This window comes from Condylura cristata, unplaced genomic scaffold (assembly GCF_000260355.1).
Source record: "Condylura cristata isolate star-nosed mole 26May11 unplaced genomic scaffold, ConCri1.0 scaffold00022, whole genome shotgun sequence".
In the NCBI taxonomy this organism is placed as follows: Eukaryota; Metazoa; Chordata; class Mammalia; order Eulipotyphla; family Talpidae; genus Condylura; species Condylura cristata.
Window position 1 is genome coordinate 6,321,653 of NW_004567123.1, and position 19,625 is coordinate 6,341,277.

The window sequence follows — 19,625 nt, forward strand, 5'->3', positions numbered from 1 at the left end:
GGGCTTTCAGTTGGTTTGTTACCAGAGCTCCAAGTCAGACTAGCCGGTAAGATATTCCAGTTGTTGTTTCCTTTTCTTTTCCCCTTTTGTAAATAAACCCTTTTGTGTGCAATATAAATCCTTTTGTGTGCACCTACAGTATAACTAAATTTTAAGCGTGTGGATGACGCCCCACAGACAGGCAGCCCAGTTCATACTGGGGTGCCCTATAACAGTGTTAAGGAAAAAATCCCATGTTTAGAGCATTTGGGGCCCATCAACTTACCAATAATGGAGAGTATTTTCTCCAAGTGGACATTATGTCCAAAGGATGGCTTTATATATTTTTATTTCGGAATGAAGGGGCAGGCAGTGTGCTGATGAATATCCTTGCTTCTTCCCAGTGGCCTCACACAGTAAAAAATATTATTTATGCCCTCCCTGGTGGTGCAACGGGTTAGGACGCAGCACTGCAAGGTAGCAACAGCCACCTCAGTGTTAGTTTGATCCCCTGCCCCAGAGGTGATCCACATGGCATGGCAGACCTCTCCTGACCTGCCTGCTGGTCCCCTCAGCAGTGTACTTCCTCAGTTGGCCTGTTCTGCTCCCCACTCTGTCTCTGGTGAAGGCTTTCACCACCCCTGCACCTCTGGCTTATACCCCAGGTGTGTATGAATAAATAAATCTTTTAAAAAAATACTATTTATTCCCAATGCTAATGAGCTCTTAGATTTCTTTTGTGTCTGAGGAAAAGATTTTATTTTTCTGGGTAATTTATTTTGGTGCCTGTCCATTTTCTGGACGAGATCTTTCCTCTAAGATGTTGGGCATATTTCAAGAGCAGAGTGGAGTTTTCAATAAACTCTCCCACACAGAGAAGCCAGCCAGTCTAGTGATAACATTGATGGAGGCTGCTTCAAGACACTGGGAGGCAATAGGATGAGAAGTTAGCTGTGAGCTGAGTTTGCAGGGAGATCAATATCTAATGGGAACCAAAGAATCAAAACCCCTGAGAAATGCATAAAACCATTCAACAGAAGACAGACATGGAAACTGAATGTAGATGACATAATTGGAATCTGAGCCTCTTGGGCATTGAAGGGACCTTATAAGACACCTTGTTTAATGACCTGTGAGACATCGGAGGCCCCATTTCACCACCCCTGAAACAGCACAGAAACAGGGGATTGTGTTCTTTATCTTTCTTGCCCTTCAGTTTGCCTCTCTTTACCTTTGTTCGGCATACAAGCTCTAGGCACATGGCAGATGAAATCCCAGGCATCCTCCCACTTACAATCCTAATAGTCAAGCCTCCTTCAGTCTCTTCCAGAATCGTATATCAGTCTCAGGGAGGACTCTGATTGGGCCTTCCTGAAGCAATCACAGTGTCCAGGAATATGAACTATTTTAATTGGCTATACTGGGTCATATCCTGTGTTGAGAAGGATGGGTGAGGGTGTCATAATTTCAGTCCCACTAGGACCCTGTCACAAGTGGGTTTTCCCAAGAATAACCAAGAGAAGGGGGTTAGGAAGAATGCTTTCTCATGCTAGTGTAAGTCAGGCAGGTCCTCTGATAATGTTTTATTTAAGTCATTTTGCTATAACGTTGATGAGGGGGAGAAGCATTGTCCCAAGCCAAGTTATTCAAGGACCTGCTTTCATCATATCTTGTTTCTCTTATAGTCACAGTTTCTAAGAACATATTGTCAACATTAAGCGAGGCTTCCTGAATAAATGTGTCTCAGTTTGAGCTGCCCCGACAGGAACTTAATATGAATAGCTTGAGAGAAGACCCCAGGATTCACTGGGAAGGAGTAAATGAGTAGACAGAGAAGAAAGTGATAAAGGATGTATTACAGAGAGAAGGAAATTGGGGGACTTTTAGAGATAGTATAGTTGTTGTTGTTGTTTTTTTTTTTTTGCAGGATTACTGTTTTCATTTTTTTAAAGGTTTATTATACAGAACTGGGGTACAAGCCAGAGGTGCAGGGGCAGTGAGAGGCTTCGCCAGAGACAGAGTAGGGAGCAGAATAGGCAGATTGATGAAATCAACTGCTGAGGGGAGCAGAGGGTGAGACAGAAGAGGTCTGCTGCACCATGTGGGTCACCTCGGGGCCGGGGATTGAACTCGCACTGAAGTGGTAGTGGCTCACTTGCAGTGCTGCATCCTAACCTGTTGTGCCACCAGGGAGGGCCAAGAGAGTATAGTTTTATCATACCAAACTCAGAATTGTCTATGGTGTGATGAAGAGGCCAGTGTCCTTCCCATCATCATCTTTCATTATTTGGGGTCTGCTCCCCACTTCTGCTTGCACATGCTGGGGTGGGGTTGAGGAGACCCTCGGGCAGAGCACTACCAATGCTAAAGGTGGGGGGGAACCTTTGGTGTGACCCTGACCTGCTCTCCAAACTGGGAGTGACCTCCAGGGTGGACCTCAGGGTCAGTGGGCTTCCCCCACTATCTGCATCATTGCAATAACTCAATGAGGTTAGTATTAAGCCATTTGCCAGTCAAACATGCTGAGGTCCAAACAATTTCACAGCTCTGATACCAGATGAGCTCTAATAGCAGATAATCTGCTTTTTAAAATAAAATGACTGCACTGAGGCACTCCAGGCTTTAAAAGTTTCTTCTAAATGGTCAACCTGCATCTTGTTTTGAGACTTTGTTATAACTGCTTGTTGGTACTCTGATGATGATAACATTACCATCAAATTGTCTTAATCACAGAATCTTAGGTAGTAGATACATGGTGAGAAATACTGGAGCTGGGTGCTCCAGAGTGTTGAAGAGGGCTGGAGTCTTGCTGTGGGTTCACGGTGCCTGGGAATCTTCCCGTTGAACAGGGAAACCACCGCGTATCACAGGGGCCACTTCACACCCCACAGTGAGCAAGGATTTGGCAGGCAACACTTTCCAGGATTCTGCTCCAAATTTTCAGACACTACAAATTATGTTTTTAATGGATGTGAAAGCCCCAAAATATCAACCAAATCAAGGACTAGCTGGTGCCCGGGACTGTCACTTTGCTCAAAAAATCAGATCAGGATCTTGACACAAAGGGGCACAATCCTTTGATTTAGGTGAGACAATAGGATACATGTAACTTTTAACTTTGCACAGAGAAACATGAAGAAAGCAGTTGACAAGGACTCCCTGGCCCTCTCTGTGTGGTCTCAGGCTGTGGTTCCTATGAGCTGGCTATGAGCTGGCCACTCATGGGCAGCTGTGACCTATTTGCTATCTACAAATCAAGCAGAGAATTCCTTTACTACCTTGTATCACGAGGCAGGCCTGGGGATGCTTAGGCTGATTGTATGGCTCTTTCTATGGTGGTCTCCGGATAACTCTGCCTGTGATAACATCAAATACTTTGCTGACGCAAGTGGCTCTTGACATATGTTCATGATGTCCTCTTCTCTGTTCCTCGTAAAACTTTGTCCTCCATTCCTACCCTACTGTCCGGACTTCATCCCTATTACCATTGTCGCGTGATCAGCTTTTACTAGCCTGTATGCTTTCAATAAGTGGTACAAGAACTTCTGCTCAAGTGGCAGAGTCTTGCCTCGCAAACCTGCTCCACAAGGCTGTGCTCTTCCTCATGTTCCCATTGTAAAGTGTCAACAAAGTTTCTGCCACATCATCCGGCAAGTCATTTAACCATTTAGGGGCCTAAATGTTAGGCGTGAAGGTAACACTGGTCTGAGTCACATATACCGGAGGTCAAGCCCCAGGGATGCCATTTGGTATAGGTGCAACTTTGGGTGGACTTTCTACTCTAGAAGATTCCATATCCTTATCTGTAAAGTGGAGTTGACAACTGCTTTTCTCACAGGGTTCGTGTGTGGTTTCGAATACTCCCCAGATAACTAGATAGTCATAGCCAAAAATAAAAAGTTGGATACTTTCTTCATATCAACTACCAAAATATACTAAAAATGAATCAAACACAGACTTAGGGGAAAAAAATTTTCTGACCTTCAACTTGGCAACAGATTCTTAGATATGACACAAAAACCACATTCAATAAAGAAAAACTAGACAAATTGGATTTCATCCATTTTAAAAATGTATGTGCATCAAAATGAAGAAAACAGCCTACAGCTTGGAGAAAGATTTCACAAGCTATATATCTGATAAGGATCTTGTACTCAGAATATGTAAAGAAATCTTACAACAAAAAGGCAGACGGCCCAGTTAAAGAAAAATTTTTGGCAGTAATGCAAACAATATGGTACTAGAATACAAATAAACACAAGATCAATGGGATAGAATCAAAACCTCTGAAACAAAGTCACATATTTATCAATACTCAATTCATGACAGAGGAGCAATGACCCTACAATAGAGAAAGGAGAGTCTCTTGAAAAATGGTGCTGGGAAAATTAGATGGCGCATGTAAAGGAATGAAGTTGGATTACTCTGTGACTCCAAGCACCAAAACAAATTCAAAGTAGGTTAAAAGACTCAGCTATAAGACCTGCAACAATTAAATCCATATAAGACAACATTCACAGTGTTTCATGACATCAGTGATAAAGATGCCTTTGGAGACTTGACCTCTTCCTATGGCAAGGGAGAGATTAACTCTTGGGATTATCTCAAATTAAAAAAGCTTTCCCACAGCAAAGCAAACTATAAATATCCAAAAAAGACATCCTATTGAATGAGAGAACATATTTAGATGTTGTACACGGCAAAGCATTAAGATAGAAAATAAATGAAAAGCTTTTATAGCTCAACAATTGAAAAACCAACAACCCACTTAACAAATAAGCAGTAGATCTCAACAGACGAGTCACCAGGAAATATTTAGAAAGGCTAATAAGTACATGGGAAAATGGTCAACATCATTTTTTTTAAAGATTTATTTATTTATTCATACAGAACTGGGGTACAGGTCAGAGGAGCAGGGGCGGTAAGGGACTTCACCAGAGACAGAGTGGGGAGCAGAACATGCAGATCGACGAAGTACACTGCCGAGGGGAGCAGCAGGCGCGTCAGGAGAGGTCTGCCGCGCCATGTGGTCACCTCCGGGGTGGGAATTGAACTTGCACTGAAGCGGCTGTGGCCAGTTTGCAGTGCTGCATCCTAACCCATTGTGCCACCAGGGAGGGTCTTAACATCATTTTTAACAAGGGAGATGCAGATCAAAATCATAAAGTTATCATTTCATACCGGTGAGCATGGCATATATGAAAAGACCCCCAGCAGCAAGTGCTGGAGTGAATGCAGAGAAAGAGAAGGTAGAAATGTAAACTGATGAAAAATTCAAATACCATGTGACCCAGCAATCCATTTTTGGGGATCTATTCAAAGAACATGAAACAATCAACAAAAAATTACCTGCTCTACAATGCTGATTGCAGCATTAGTTCTAATAGCTAGGAAGGGGAAAACAGCTAAGCATCCGCTGATAGAGGATTGGATCAAGAAGATGGAATTCTACACTATGAACTGACTCAGCCATCAGGAAAGTTGAAATAATATCAATTACAGCAAAATGAAGGAGTTTGGGGAATTATGTGTGGTAAAGCAAGTCAGAATGACAAAGATAAATATTGGACATTTACATAGTAGACCATGTCACAAAATAAAATACCTATAATAAAAACTAGTGTAACTAATAAATGAAGTGAGTTTTCCGAGGTTAAGAAGGTGGGGGGTGGGCAAAGATGTGTAAGGATAATGGTGGGTAAAATAAATAAATAGAAGTAGATTAGATTTTTATTCTATTAATATTTCTACCATAATCACACTCCTTTAGTACAAAATATAGTACAATGAAGTAAATAAATCAAAGAAAGATTCTGGACAATTTTTATTTACAGTATATAATTTTCATGTGCTTTTGAGTTCGAGTTAGTTTTGAATTAATTCATCAACATTTCAAATATGTGGCAGTGTACTTTGGATTTTAAAATTTACAAATTATAAGTGAAGGAGAAATATTTTGGAGCAAATTAAAAATAAGATTTCCAAGGAAATCCAAAGATAGGTGGCAATACACATATTAAATTGTTAAAAGGGACAAAATATAGTAAAATATCGATTATAACAGTAACAGTCCAACATGTATAAAAGAAAAAGCAGCAGACAGACTTGTAGAGTGTTTATGTAAAGATTACAGCTAGATCAATTAATGGTTCTGGATATGAATATATTTGTATATATATATTTGGAAAATGAGCTTGAATTAAAATTTCTCCAAAGAAGACATAAAAATACCCAAAGGCAAACAAAGATGTTTAGAATCATGAACCATTAGGGGAATGCAAATCAAAAACATGAAGAGATACTACTTCAGTCCCAGTAGCATATAATAAAAAGCAAAACAAAAATAACAAGTGTTCAGGAGAATCTGGAGAAATTGGGTCCCTTGTACACTGATGATGGGAATTTAAAATAGTGCGGCCTCAACTGAAAACAGTTCAGCAACTCTTCAAAAAGTCAAATATAGACTTGCCAACTGATTCGGTGATTGCCTTCTTAGGGATGGACCCCAAAGAACTGAAAACTGGTGCTCAAAAAGACACATAGACACACAAGTTCATAGCAGCACTATGCACAACAGCCAGAGAGCAGAAACACCCCAAAGGTCCAACAATGGGTAAATGGAAAAACAAACTGTGATTTATCCCTATAATAGAATACTATCCATGCTGATACGTGTGATGGCATGGATGAGCCTCAAAAGTCTTATATTAAGTAAAAGAAGTTAACAAACACTGTATGATTCCTTCTATATGAAATCCTGGCATTGGTAAAGCCATGCAGACTGGAGGCAGAGTGGTGATGACCAGGGACTGAGGGAAGGGTTTTGGGAACCACTACACGGCTTCCTTTTGGGGATGTTAATATTTTAGAATCACATAAAGGTGTTAACTGCACAACATTGTCAATGTACTAGACACCTATGATGTTCACTTTAAGGTGGTTCATTTATGTTAGGTGAATCTCACCTCAGTTAAAATACAAAGCATTCTAGAGAAAACATAGGCAAATGGCGGTGCCCTCGCACTGTGCCAGCCCAGCAGCGGTGAGGACCTCACTGTAGCTGTCAGTATTTTTATCCTGTACCTTGCGCCAGCGTGATCCTAGCACTTTGTTCTGGGCCCCTTAGGCTCATCCCCCCATGGCCCTAGGTATCACCTCTATACGGTGTACTCTCACCTGCTCACCTTTGGGTGATAAACTGTTCTCTTTTCAGACACAGGATTTAGTCATTTTAATACCTGATATGCCTGGCCCAGTGTTATTACCTGAACTCCTAATGTGAGAGTGGTGGGCTCCAGGGGGCTCTGCCGCAGTGGGCAAGAGATGGGGTCAGCTCATTTGTTTCCCTGACTTGGGTTCCTATCCCTATTCGCCACTCACCTAGCTGCCACTGACTCTTCCAGGTAGAAACTCAAGGAGGGAAAGTCAAGGACTAGGAAAGAGCTTGAAAGAGTTCTGCTCCTGCCCTCTTTCACTCTTCCCCACAAGACCACAGGCATCCTTGCTCTGCTAATACCATTGATGGGGGCCTGGCTGACACCAGATTAGTTACCCCACTTTCCCCTGATGCCTCAGGACTGGGTCCTGAGACCCTCCAGCTTCCCCAAACACCAGGCTCTCCTTGAAGCCCTCTGCTCCAGGCCTGAGGCAGCAGCGTCTGCACTCAGTCCCCTGCAGGGCAGACCTCCAAGCCCAATGACCACTTTCACTACTGAACTCCTCCATCCTCTGGCCACTTCATTCAGCCCCGTGGAACCTCAAGGTAATTTTGGGCACCTGTATGAGCTCTGTGCCTGTCATAGTGTTGGACAAAAGACCAAGGCCTGTCTTTTCCTCTGAGAAGTTTGTTGGTGAGAAAGAAACAAAGACAAGAAGTGTTAATACAATTTTCTTAGTGCAGTGATGGAGAAAAGCACAGGACACTTGATGGGGAGGGCCTGGGCAAGGAGACAGATGGCAGTGAGGAAGGAGCATGTGGGTTAAGGAGCCTTCGAGGGGAAGGGTGGATGGTGACAGGACAGGAGTGAGCTGACATGGAGGGTACCTCTAGGGGACATACTGGTGTCCTTTGAGTCACCCCCTGGTCTACCACTGTCCACAGCTCTGTGCAAATGGCTCCCCATCTGCAGCACCTATCATGGTTCTATGTTTTCCCACCTTAAGGAATTGACACCCCTGGGAAATGACCCTCCACAAGTGAGAGCCAGAGTTTAGCACAATGCTCCTGCCTACTGTCCATTTCAGAAGCATCCCAAGAGCATGCCACACAGTTCCGCAGAGGGGTGCAGAGTGAGCCCAGATGCCCACAGTCATAGCCCAATAGCACGTGCTTTTACCCTTGTTTCACTTTCCTGCATCCTACTATTTTGGGTTCTGCTTTGGGTAAACCTAAGTTAAGACAGGCACTGCCTCCTCTCCTCCACAAAGATCTCTAGTCTCCTTTGGGTCAATGGGGTTGTTTTGTACATTTTTTTTCTAGCATTTTCCATGATGAATGTTCTAGCACTCCTGGGTCTGGCATCGGAGGAGACCAGGCCTTTGGCCCTCTCTCAGCGGCAGGAGACACAACCCACGTATCCAGGTCTGTGTTTGGACTCCTGTCTGCTTTCTGAGGCTGCCTCCGACATCCCCCTCAGCCCTCTCCAGCAGTGAGGTAAGCAACTGAGGTTGGAAAAAGAGGTAGACAAAACATAACCATTTGTCCGCGGTCAGCCAGGAAGACTGGCAGCCTGAAGTCTGGGGCTTTGCCAGAAAACAGATTTTCTAGACCTAGCTCATCTAGCATGGTGAGTTCAGCCACTCACTTCAAGAGTTGACAAGGAAGATATAGAGACTACTCTTCCCTTCTGTCTGAGGGAAATAAAGCAGAGTTACCAGCCACCGACAAGGAGCCAAGTGTTGCTGTTACCAAAGGTAAACAAGGTCCCCTGGGCTGGCCAGGCCCCTCTGTCAAGAGCAGATGGTCCCCAGGGCACATATGCATCAGGAGTCGGCTAAGAGGGTCCTCACTAGTGCCTAAGGCCGAGTCAGGAAAGGCATTGGGTTTGGAAGGAAAAGACAAGATGGAGGGGAGACAGAGGAAGGGAGGCCTTATGTCTGGAGGGACTGAAAACACCACTCTGGACCACGTGCAGCAGCAACAGCATTTGGCCTGGGAGGAAGGTGCTGTGTGTGATTTAAAAAACAGGATACGTGAGCACCACTATGCATCTTCCTGAAATGAGGAAAATAAAACTTAATCTTACAGTGTCTGCTAAACACTACATTAGATAAGGGTAAAACAAAAAATAATTATTTTTTCGAGAGTGTGTGGAAATAAGCTTAGAAACATGAAGGTATAGGAATGGAAGACTGGTTGTGAATTTTTAAAAAGACCATAGCGGGTCTTAAGGAAAATTGTCTTAAGGATGCTGAGCACCCAGGCTCTGGGAGTATAGACAAACTCTTTACTTCAAGGAAACTTGAGCAAAAGACTTTGAGCAGCACCCATCTGGCCCAGTAGTGTGCTGGCCAATTAGCTCTCAAAAAAAGCAAAAGAAGTTCTGACTGCAGCACCTGCCCCTTTCCCTGGTGTAAACCCCCCTCTGTGGCCTGGTGTGCTGTCACCAAGTGGGGAGCTACTCTCACCTGCTACAGATTTCCATCCTCCTCATTTTAAGTGAGAAGGTCAGAGGTCCAGAGAAAAAAATGACCTCCTTGAGGTTCCTTGGAGAATTCATGACAAAACTGGACTCCTCACCAAGTGCCAGACACTTTATTTCATAATCATTTATTACAATATTTTGTTTGTTCTACTCTAAAGTAAGTCAGACTTGTTCTAACCTCAGAGTCTTCCCATGCCGCATCTAGTCCCTTCTCACCCCATTGCCCTGCTCATTTTCTTCATGTACCTTGTACGTGAAATCAAGTTCATACTATTGCTGTCTCCCCCTAAGGCACAATCTCTGTGAGTGATTTACTCACTGTAAAGTCAGCTGCAAGAATGGGCCTGAGACCTTGTCTTTTTTTGCACAGATATTTGCTGAGCATCTACAATGTACCAGGCACTACTTTGGCACCTGACTTCAGAGAAGTGCTGGGTCCTACTGATCTCTAAAACTGTGTGTTTGGAGTTTCTTCTGGTGGCTGTATCCGGAGGCCTGGCTCCATGCCTTGTTTTTAAGAACAGAGGGCTGGCAGGTCTGGGCTGCAGGGAATGCATGTCAACTGTGAGCTGCCTCGGGCTGGTTACCTGGTGTTCCACTTATCTATTGCTGAGCAGAAAATGACTGCGAAACCTAATGCCTTAAAACACAGACATTTATTATTTTGCTTATTTTTTACATGATGTCTTGCTGTTTTGGAAAATGTAATCTGCCACAATTAGCCTCTGGAGTTTCAACTTCTCTGAAGTATTGTGAGGATTATACATATGAAAATTTGAATGTTAAAAAATGAGCTAAAACAGTCTGCAAGGTGCAGAAAACCTCCATGGGGGGTCATCCCCCCTCCTTTTTTTTTTTTTTTTTGCCCTGCAAACTCCCAGGTTGTTATCTTTTGTTGTAATTGTTCATGAAAACCTTAGAATAAAAGGTTTCTCAGGCAGCCAGGTTTATTGAGCTCTAGTTCACATGCAGTAAAATCCACTGTTTGTAGCGTAGGCCATCAGTCCTGACAGTGCACAGTCCTGGAGCAAGGTGCTCTCGGGAGGACCAACAGCTGGGAGCCCAAGCCGCTGTGATCTTTGCAGTCAACTCTTCTCCCCACTGGCTCCTGCCAACCTCTGATCTGTTTTCTCTCTCCATCATTTTATCTTTTCTAGAAAATCTTATAAATGGAATCACGCTGCATGTAATCTTTGCATCTGACTTTTTTCATTCCATGCAATGCATCTGAGACCTGTCTGTGCGGGTGCAGTATCCCTTTGTAATGCTGAATAGCATCCCATAGACTGTCTGCTACAGTCCGTTTATCTATCCCCAGCTTGTTTTTCAGATAAGGAATTCTTTAAATGAAACCCAATGTGAGAACTCAAAATATGAAAGAGATGAGAACCAAGATCTTCCTGTGTGGTTGGGGTCGTGGGGGGGGGGGGGAAACAGCCCTATCACTGTCCAAGGAGGAGCAGTGTGAAGACCCCTGGTCTAGTCATTTATGAATAAAACTGTCAGTTCCCCCTAGCCCACTCACAACTTTTGAAGTCTCCTTGGGGTGTATTTTCCTGGATGCTGTTTTTCATCATTCCAAGGAGATATGTCAAAGTGCAGGAGGGAGGCGGAAAGGAGGAGAAATTGGGCATGAGGCTCCCTCTTGACCCAGGGACAATTTTGGACAGCTTCTGGCCCCCTCTGAGTCTCTACCTGCACATCTGCAAAATGGGGATTGAATTTAAACAGGTGCATATGGGGACTGTGAGGAGGGGCTGTGGAGGGGGAAGGAAGCTGCTGGCTCCTCCACCTGGCTCCATTTCCATTTCTCTGTCCCCAGCCAACAGAAGCTCTCCCCTCTGGAGCCACCACCTGTTGAGCAACTGGAGGCTAGAGGGCAGACATGAATGACAGATGAGGGGGTTGGGCAGGGCAACTTGGAGGCTGTGGGCGTGGGCCAAGAGGAGCCCGCCTTTGCCTCTCTGACCACCTAGCATTGGATCTGCTTCTTGACTCTGCTCTCTTCTGTCCAGAATCCCTGAAGCCCCCAAATCAGCATTCTTCCAGGTGGCCAACACCACACCACTGGTGAGTCCTGCAGGAATCCCAGGGTAATGTGGCCCCGTTTCCACTCCCAGCTGAGCCTTTGCTGCTGGTTCTGTTCTTTGCCTTGGCCAGGGAAGAGCGGTTAATGCACAGTACCAGCATTTAGCAAGAGTGCTGGTGCTCTTACTGGAATAAATAATTAATAGTGACACTGCAATTTAACATCCAGGAGTATCATTCTCTTGAAAGCCCAGGGACTATTTGAGTCACAGTCTGTTCTGAGAGAAGGGACATTTAACTTGATCTCAGATCTTTCTTATTGAGATGTTTTCTAAAAATACTCCCCACACCATGTTTGAAATATGGGGCTGGGATCACCTTAAACAATCGTCTTTACCTATTTTCATCCCGCTCATGATAGTGACACCCAGGTGGGGTGGCCCAGTTGGGGGTGGTCCCAGGAAAAAAACAAGGACCAGCAATTCCACCAGCTTCAAGAATCCACTTGAAAGGCTGCTTTGTTTTCCCTTGATTATACCTGAGGTCTCAGGCTAGCATTCTGCACTGGATATTCCCTACACCTAGAACATCCTTCCTGCAAACAGCGGCACAGTCCACTCCATCAATGCTCACCTCTTGCACATCTTTGCTTGTCATTTCATGAGGCTAACATTGACCCTCTCTTTAATACTGCAAGCTGACTCCCCTCTGAGCTGACTCCTACACTCCCGACTCCCCCATTCCTACACTCCCAACTCCCTGAGCCTAACCCACATATGTCCTGATGGCATTTGATTCTTTCTAAATAATTGATTCATTAATTATGACTATTATTTAATGTCTATTGCACTATAATGTAAGCTCCATGCAGCTAAGTTTTTTTTTCTTTTTTTTTAATTTATCTCAAGTATCTAGCATGGTATGGCAAATTGTGGGCACTTAATAGTGTTGGCTGAACAAATAAATGAGCATCTCTGAGTAGCAGTGAAATGAGCATTGAGGTCTAAAAGACCGGTGTCTGGATTCTGTATTTGTTGCTTCTTTGTTGTGCCAGGTTCACACGCACCATTTGACTTCTAGAGTCTCAGTTTCGTCATCTGAAAAAATGGAGATAACAGCATGTCCACAACGAGGTTGTAGTAAACACATTACAAGTAAAAAGAAATACATGTGGGCCCTCCATGGTCACGCAGTGGGTTAAAGCACAGCACTATAATGCTGGAAGCCCCCACGTCATGAGTTCGACTCCACCCTGGAGGTGACCCACATCGCGCAACAGACCTCTCCTGACCTGCCCGCTGCTTCCCTCAGCAGTGTACTTCATCAGTCAGCCTGTTCTGCTAAGACTCTGTCTCTGGTGAATCCTTTCACCCCCTGCACTTCTGGCCTGTACTCCAGTTCTATATGCAATCAATCAATCAAAAAAAAAAAATGGATGTATCAGTCCTTAGGGCTGTTGTAACAAAATACCCCAGTGTGGCTGGAGACAACAGAAATGTATTGTCTCATCCTTCTGAGGACTAGAAGTCCATGATCCAGGTGTCAGTAGAACCATTGTCTCTCTGATAACATATGGAACCTCCTTTCTTACCTCTTCTAGCTTTTGGTGTTGCCAGCAATTCTCGCCATTCCTTGGCTTGTAGGTACAATCTCTAACCTCTGCCTCTGCAGCCACAGCCCAGTCTTCATTGTGGGTCTCTGCCTTCTCTTCTTACAAGAATGCCAACCATTGCATTTAAGGACTCCCCCATTCCAGGATGACCTCGCCTTAACTAGTTACATTGACAACTACCCTATTGCCAGATATGGTCACATTCTGAGGTACTGTGAACGAGGACGTCAGCATATCTTTGAGGGGAACACAATTGAACCACTAACAAAATGAGATGAATTTTAATAATATATTTCATTTAATCCCCTCAAAAGTTTCATCACGACAGTGCATAATTGATATTAAACGTTATTAATGAGACATTTTATTTTTCTTTCATTCTAAGTCTTGAAGTCAGTGTATGCTCTAGGCTGACAGCACAGGTCAGTTAGACTAGCTGCATCCTCAATATTTGACTGCTACATGTGAGCAGGGGCCACTGCATTGGATGTTGCAATACTGGGTGGAGTTAGCACAGCTATCCAAGTGAGTCCAAGGCTAAGTCCTGTCCTCTGGAGCTAAAACTCTAATAGAGGCTTCACGTCTTAGATGGCTGTACCCCGTACTCCTCTCAACAGTAGTTTCTCTGCCTTCCCCGTCCCATACCCAAGCATCTGGGCAGCTCTTTGGCATACAGGCAGTGTAATGCTCCTGTCAATTACATGTGACCTGTAGATAGTGTTTAAAATATATTTGGAAGCCACTGAAGTATTGGCAGGTTTATGCCTCAACCAAGGACACTCAGCCCGACTGGACATGGAGCCCACCCAGGTCTTCCACAGCCTAGTTCAGGTGAATCTAGTTGGACTGCAGGTACAGAGAAGTCTCGCTGTGCTCATGGCAGGGTCCATGCTTTCTAGGTTCCCAGGCTTTCTTCCTGGCACCCGCACACACACATGTGGTGTCCATCTATCATCCTTGTCAGTGCTGGGTGCCTAACTCTCTGTGAAGCCAGGATCCTGATCTTTAATTCAGGATCCTGAATGAACAAGTTCAAGATCACCTAAGGTCCTCAGTCCTACCCTCAAATTGAGGCCATGGCCCCCAGGCTCTCACACACATAGTTCTCCACGAGAGACCTGGGAATGTGCATTTGGGGTCCACTGTATGGCTGAGACGTCTCAGCCAAGTGAAACACTGCTCTCAGGGTGTCTGGACTCCATTGTGTTGCTGTGCACTTGCCTTGCACAGTGCAGGACTCCGGGGCCTTCCAGGGCTGGACCAGGGGGTACAAATGGACAGCTGCCTCATTTCATAAGTTTCAGCCTCTAACTTTCCTCCTTTTTCCTCCCTGGCCTTCTGACAAGCCAGAAATGAGGGAAACCCATTCCCCTTCCAACCATCTGTACAGTTCCAGAGCAAGCTTTTCATTTGCAATCTTGATTTCTGCTTTCATACTCTTTATGGTGTCCCCATGGCCTCATATTTTCTTTTAGCCCTGGAATCCTGGCTGCTTCTTTCAGCTAGCAAGCACAGTCCTTCCCTTCTGAATCCGTGCCTTTCTGTTCGGTCTGAAACCCCATATATGCTCTGTGGATGCCCAAATTCATCTTGGTGTGGCACTAGATGTCAGAAGTTTAAGAAAAGTCCTGCTACGGGAGACAGACCCTAAATTAGAGCCTGCGACAGGGATAAGTGGTTTATTTGGGAGGTGCCCCCAGGAGTCATGTGAGGATGTGGGGAGGGGGGCAGGAGAAGGACGGAGCCAGCAGTGGTATGTGAGGGAAGGTTACCAATGTGGCAACTGAGCACGATGGCAATGGTGTTGGGAAATGCTGGGGTCTAATCTCATGCCTGCTGCTCAGAATAAGTGCCCTGGAGGGGGATTGCACCCCAATTTCCATCAGTTATCAGCTGAAGAGTTGCTGGGGCAAGGTAGATCCCCCTTGTCTTCCAGCTAGGCTGGCTCATAGACAGGGCAAACTTCCAAGGGTTCAGAAAAAGATTTGGTGTGGAGAGAGGCACTGGCAGATAGAATTGGTAAAGTCAGAGTCTCCAGGCGACATCCACACCTGCTCTAGTTCCCTTCCAGACAACTCCACCCATCCATCACCTTGTGCCAGAACAAGTGCTGGTGGTTTGAGCTACGATGGTGAGCAAGGCAGACACAGCCTTTACCCTCCAGGGCTCTGGGGTGGCCAAGAGCCACCCAGACAGACCATGAAAAATGAATGCCGTGGCCCCAGAAGTGGCCAGTAAGAGGAGAAGATCTGATGGTGGAGAACGGAGGATAAGCTGAGAGGAGTCGCAGACATTGGTGGGTGTAGCAGGTGAAGTGGATTTTACTGGAAAAAGAAAGATGGGGAAGGAGCAGCAGGATGTAGAGAGGTGAGGCTGAGATCAGAAAGGACCCTGCAGACTTTGAAGAGAGTCAACCACAGGAGTGGCTCAATCATGTTTTGAGATATTTCTGAAGCTGGTAAACATTGAGTTGGGTGTGGTGGGTGCAAGAAGGACAGTGGCAGGATCTAGCAAGGGTTGGAAGAGACCGGGGTGGTGTAGGGCGAGGAGAGACAAGGAGCCTGCCTCTTCAAGAATTTTAAGGAATTCCTCACAGGGCAATGAAAGCAGCTATTCTGAGCTACCTCTTCCCTTTTCCCAGTCTTTATTTTTATGGTGCAACTTTTCACTTTGTTGCTAACTTATAGATGATAAAGTGCAGGCATTGGAAGTGGGCAAGCAGCCAAATGTATTCATGTGTGCATAACTGTAAGGTCCAGATCCAGATGTGGAGCATTTCCAGAAGGATCCTTCCCCTCCTTTCAAGTCAGTCATCACCCCAAAGTAGCCGCCATCAGGATCTCTATCACTGTGGGAGTTGTCTGTTCTTGATCTTTGTGTGATTGGAATCATACAGTACACGCTTTCTTTGCTCAACATCGCGTCTCTGAGGTTCATCCACTCTGTGGAGTGGCCCGGGAGCCTATTCCTTTTGAACCGTGTTGTGTTCCATTGCCTGAACATACTCACATTATATATATATAATCTTGCTGATGGGCATTTGGATTGGGTCCAGTCCAGGCTATTATGAGCAATGCTGCTGTGAATTTTCCTGCACTTGTCTGAAGGTGCCCCTTGGAAGCACTTCGAGCTCACCTCATTCCCCAGAAGGGTTTCCAGTCTTCATTTTTTTAAAAGATTTTATTTATTTATTTATTTATTTATTCACACAGAACTGGAGTACAGGCCAGAGATGCGGAGGGTGAGAGGATTCACCATAGACAGAGTGGGGAGCAGAACAGACAGATCAACGAAGTACACTGCTGAGGGAAGCAGCGGGCGGGTCAGGAGAGGTCTGCCGCGCCATGTGGATCTCCTCCGGGGCAGGCGGGAATCGAACTCATGCTGAAGTGGCTTTAGCTTCTTAGTGCTCTGTTTTAACCCGCTGCGCCACCAGGGAGGGCCTCCAGTCTTCGATTTTAGGAAGTCCTCTTCCACCTCCTCTCCACTCTTAGAGGAAAGGAAGGGCTGTTTGGGAGATGGGACTCCCTTGCCTTACGTGTTCCCACAGTCAGGCAGCTGCTCTGATAACCAGGGCACTTAGCTGTCCAGCGAGCACAGATGTGCCCCCAGGTAACACAATGAGGCAGGTTTCTTACGTCAGGACGTCTCAGAGCCTCAGTGATACCCCAGAACCTTCCCCATCCCTTTCCTTGGCGGGTCATTTTGTAGGATAAATGGTCTGAAGATTCCACTCTGAGAAAATTCATTCAGAAGGATGTTTCGGATGAGGTATAATTGGAATATTTACTTTTGCTTCATTCCCTGGAGTCTGTTTTCTCCAAATATGAACCCAAGGCAGGGTTGGCCTAGTGGGGCACCTCTCTATGATTCTCACCCCTTCTGGTTCTTGGTGCTACCCCATCTGAGCATGGGTAACAAGAGGAGGATGAAAGCAGGCTAGGAGCTGCTCCCAGGTTGGCAGGGCGCACACACACTTCCAGGGGTCCCTCCTGGAACCCTGGGGGCCTTGGCACCTGCCAGTCCTGCAGCTTTCCACCAGAAAAGTCCAGAGTCTGCCTCCTCCCCTCCCCAGGCCTTGTTCTTCGGGGTGAGGATATCCCCCCCGCAACACTCTACAATTGTACCCCTTCCCCCTTCAGCCCCCAGCACCACTCATCTTCCTGTCTGTTTGTTACTGACATGTCAAGCCGACATACTCCCCGCTCTCCAGCCAGAAGGAAACCCCTAGAAGGACAGGGATCTCTAGTCTGTCTTGTTCTTCCATGTCCTCTACCTAGAACAGAGTACACTGCTCACAACTAGGTCTTGAGTGAATGAAAGGTGTCTGCTCCTTCTTGTTAGCACTTTTTCATCTGATTTTTCTGCCTAGAGGAGGCGAGTAGGCAATCTGATTTAGGAGAGGGAGGCCACACATAGGACCATACTGACTCTTTATTCCCAGGAGTTTGTTGGCCACGTGTTCTGAGCCAAGCAGCAGGGAGCTGGTGCAGGATCCTCACCCCCAGCGTGAGACAGCATACCGCAGTGGCAATAGGATTCCTTTTATTTTTTATTGCTGTTTCATTAAATATATATATATATATATATAGAGAGAGAGAGAGAGAGAGAGAGAGTACATATACACATATGTAAAATGAAATCTATATTTGATTAAAGATACATATTTTTATGTGTGTGTATAAATAAGTATATTATAAATATGTCTTTTATACAAAGTGGAGCTTCTCACCTCAACTTTCTCTATGTTCTGCTTCTCCTGAGAGGTAACTGCTGATGAGTTTCTTGTCTATTCTTCAGGACCTACTGCATGCATTTATGAGCACTTTTTCTGTTTTCACAAGAGCTGACGCGGGGCATGCTCTTCCACAAGTTCTTCTTTCACAGAACAATGTGTCTCGGAGGTAGTTCCAGCTCTGAAAAGGCCACCAAGTATTCCATTAGGTAGAGAGAGAATAATGGAATTAACCCTCCCACACCCGCTGACAGGAAGGTTGGTTCCAGTTCGTGCCTATTGCAAGGGCTGGCACCTTGCCTGTAGGCAGCGCTGGGCCAGAGCTGGAGGAGGAGGAGGGGGAAGGAGGCGGAAGAGCAGGAAGAGGAGGGGGAGGAGGGAATAGAGAAGACAGAAGAGGAGGGAGGAGGAAGAGGAGAAGTAAGAGAATGGGGCGGAGGGAATGGGGATTGGAGAGAAAGGAGGGGAGGTAGAGGAAGGGAAGATGCCTCCTCGCCCCCAGTCTGGCTTCAGATTGTGACACGTATTTATTGGTCTAGGACTCTAGGACACGCTGGCCCCTGAAGGCTTCCTAACGGGACTGTTAAGCCCTGCCTTCCGTCAGGGAGGAACCCCTCTGGCTTTTCAGGGAGGGTGGGAGGAGGCTCAGAGCTGCTCTGAAGCTTGGTGCTGCTCACTGCAGCTGGCTTTGCGGGGAGGCCCTCAGTGGCACTCAGGGCGCCTCCCACAAACACACATTTGGGCAGCCCAAGGGCTGAGTTTGTGATGATATATTTAGAATGAGCCCGTGAGTGGTGCCCCGGGCCAGAGAGTAAATAGCTGCCTGCACAGGCCTTTACAGTTTAGCACAGAAAAGAGGCTGTAATTGCAGAGCTCAGGAAATGCTGTACTTGAGCGCTTTTGTAAAATGACATGCTATTTGACCCAATATTTTCCCCAACTCAGGGGCCTCTTTGATCTCCGAGGCAGGCTGCCCTCGCACAATGACTGGTTCACCACGCTCTGGAGAAAACGTGCCCGCTGTGGTGGAGGCGGAAAAAGGGAGGACACAGGGCTGAGAGCTGGCACGCAGTGTCCCGGGTTGAATTCTCCCGGAAGCAAACAAGGATCTAGCGCAAGAGGGTGATTCTGGAAGAGTGGGAAGGGGAGTGAGGAAGAGCGTGAAGGATGATTCAAGGGAAGCCAGGTCAGTGACAAAGGGTAGTATAACTGATTCAGGCTGTCTGGAGTTCTGGGGTCCCTCGGAGCATGCCAGACTTACTTACCTGAGAAGCCAGGAGGCTGGGGGATTTATCCCCCAAAATACATGCCTCACAGGTGAAAGGGTCCTTGGGTGAGAGTCCGGGATTAAGTCCCCAGCCTGCTCTCCATGAGACTGGGGAGAGAACCTACAGGTTGGTCTTTAAGGGAATTTTTTTTCCTCTATAGACTTAAAAAAATTAAATTTTTGGGCCCTCCCTGGTGGTGCAGCGGGTTAAAGCAACTTCCGCAAGAGTTCGATCCCTGCCTGCCCCGAGGAGATCCACCTGGTGGCAGACCCCTCCTGACCCACCCACTGCTCCCCTCAGCAGTGTACTTCGTAGATCTGCCTGTTCTGCTCCCCATTCTGTCCCTGGTGAATCCTCTC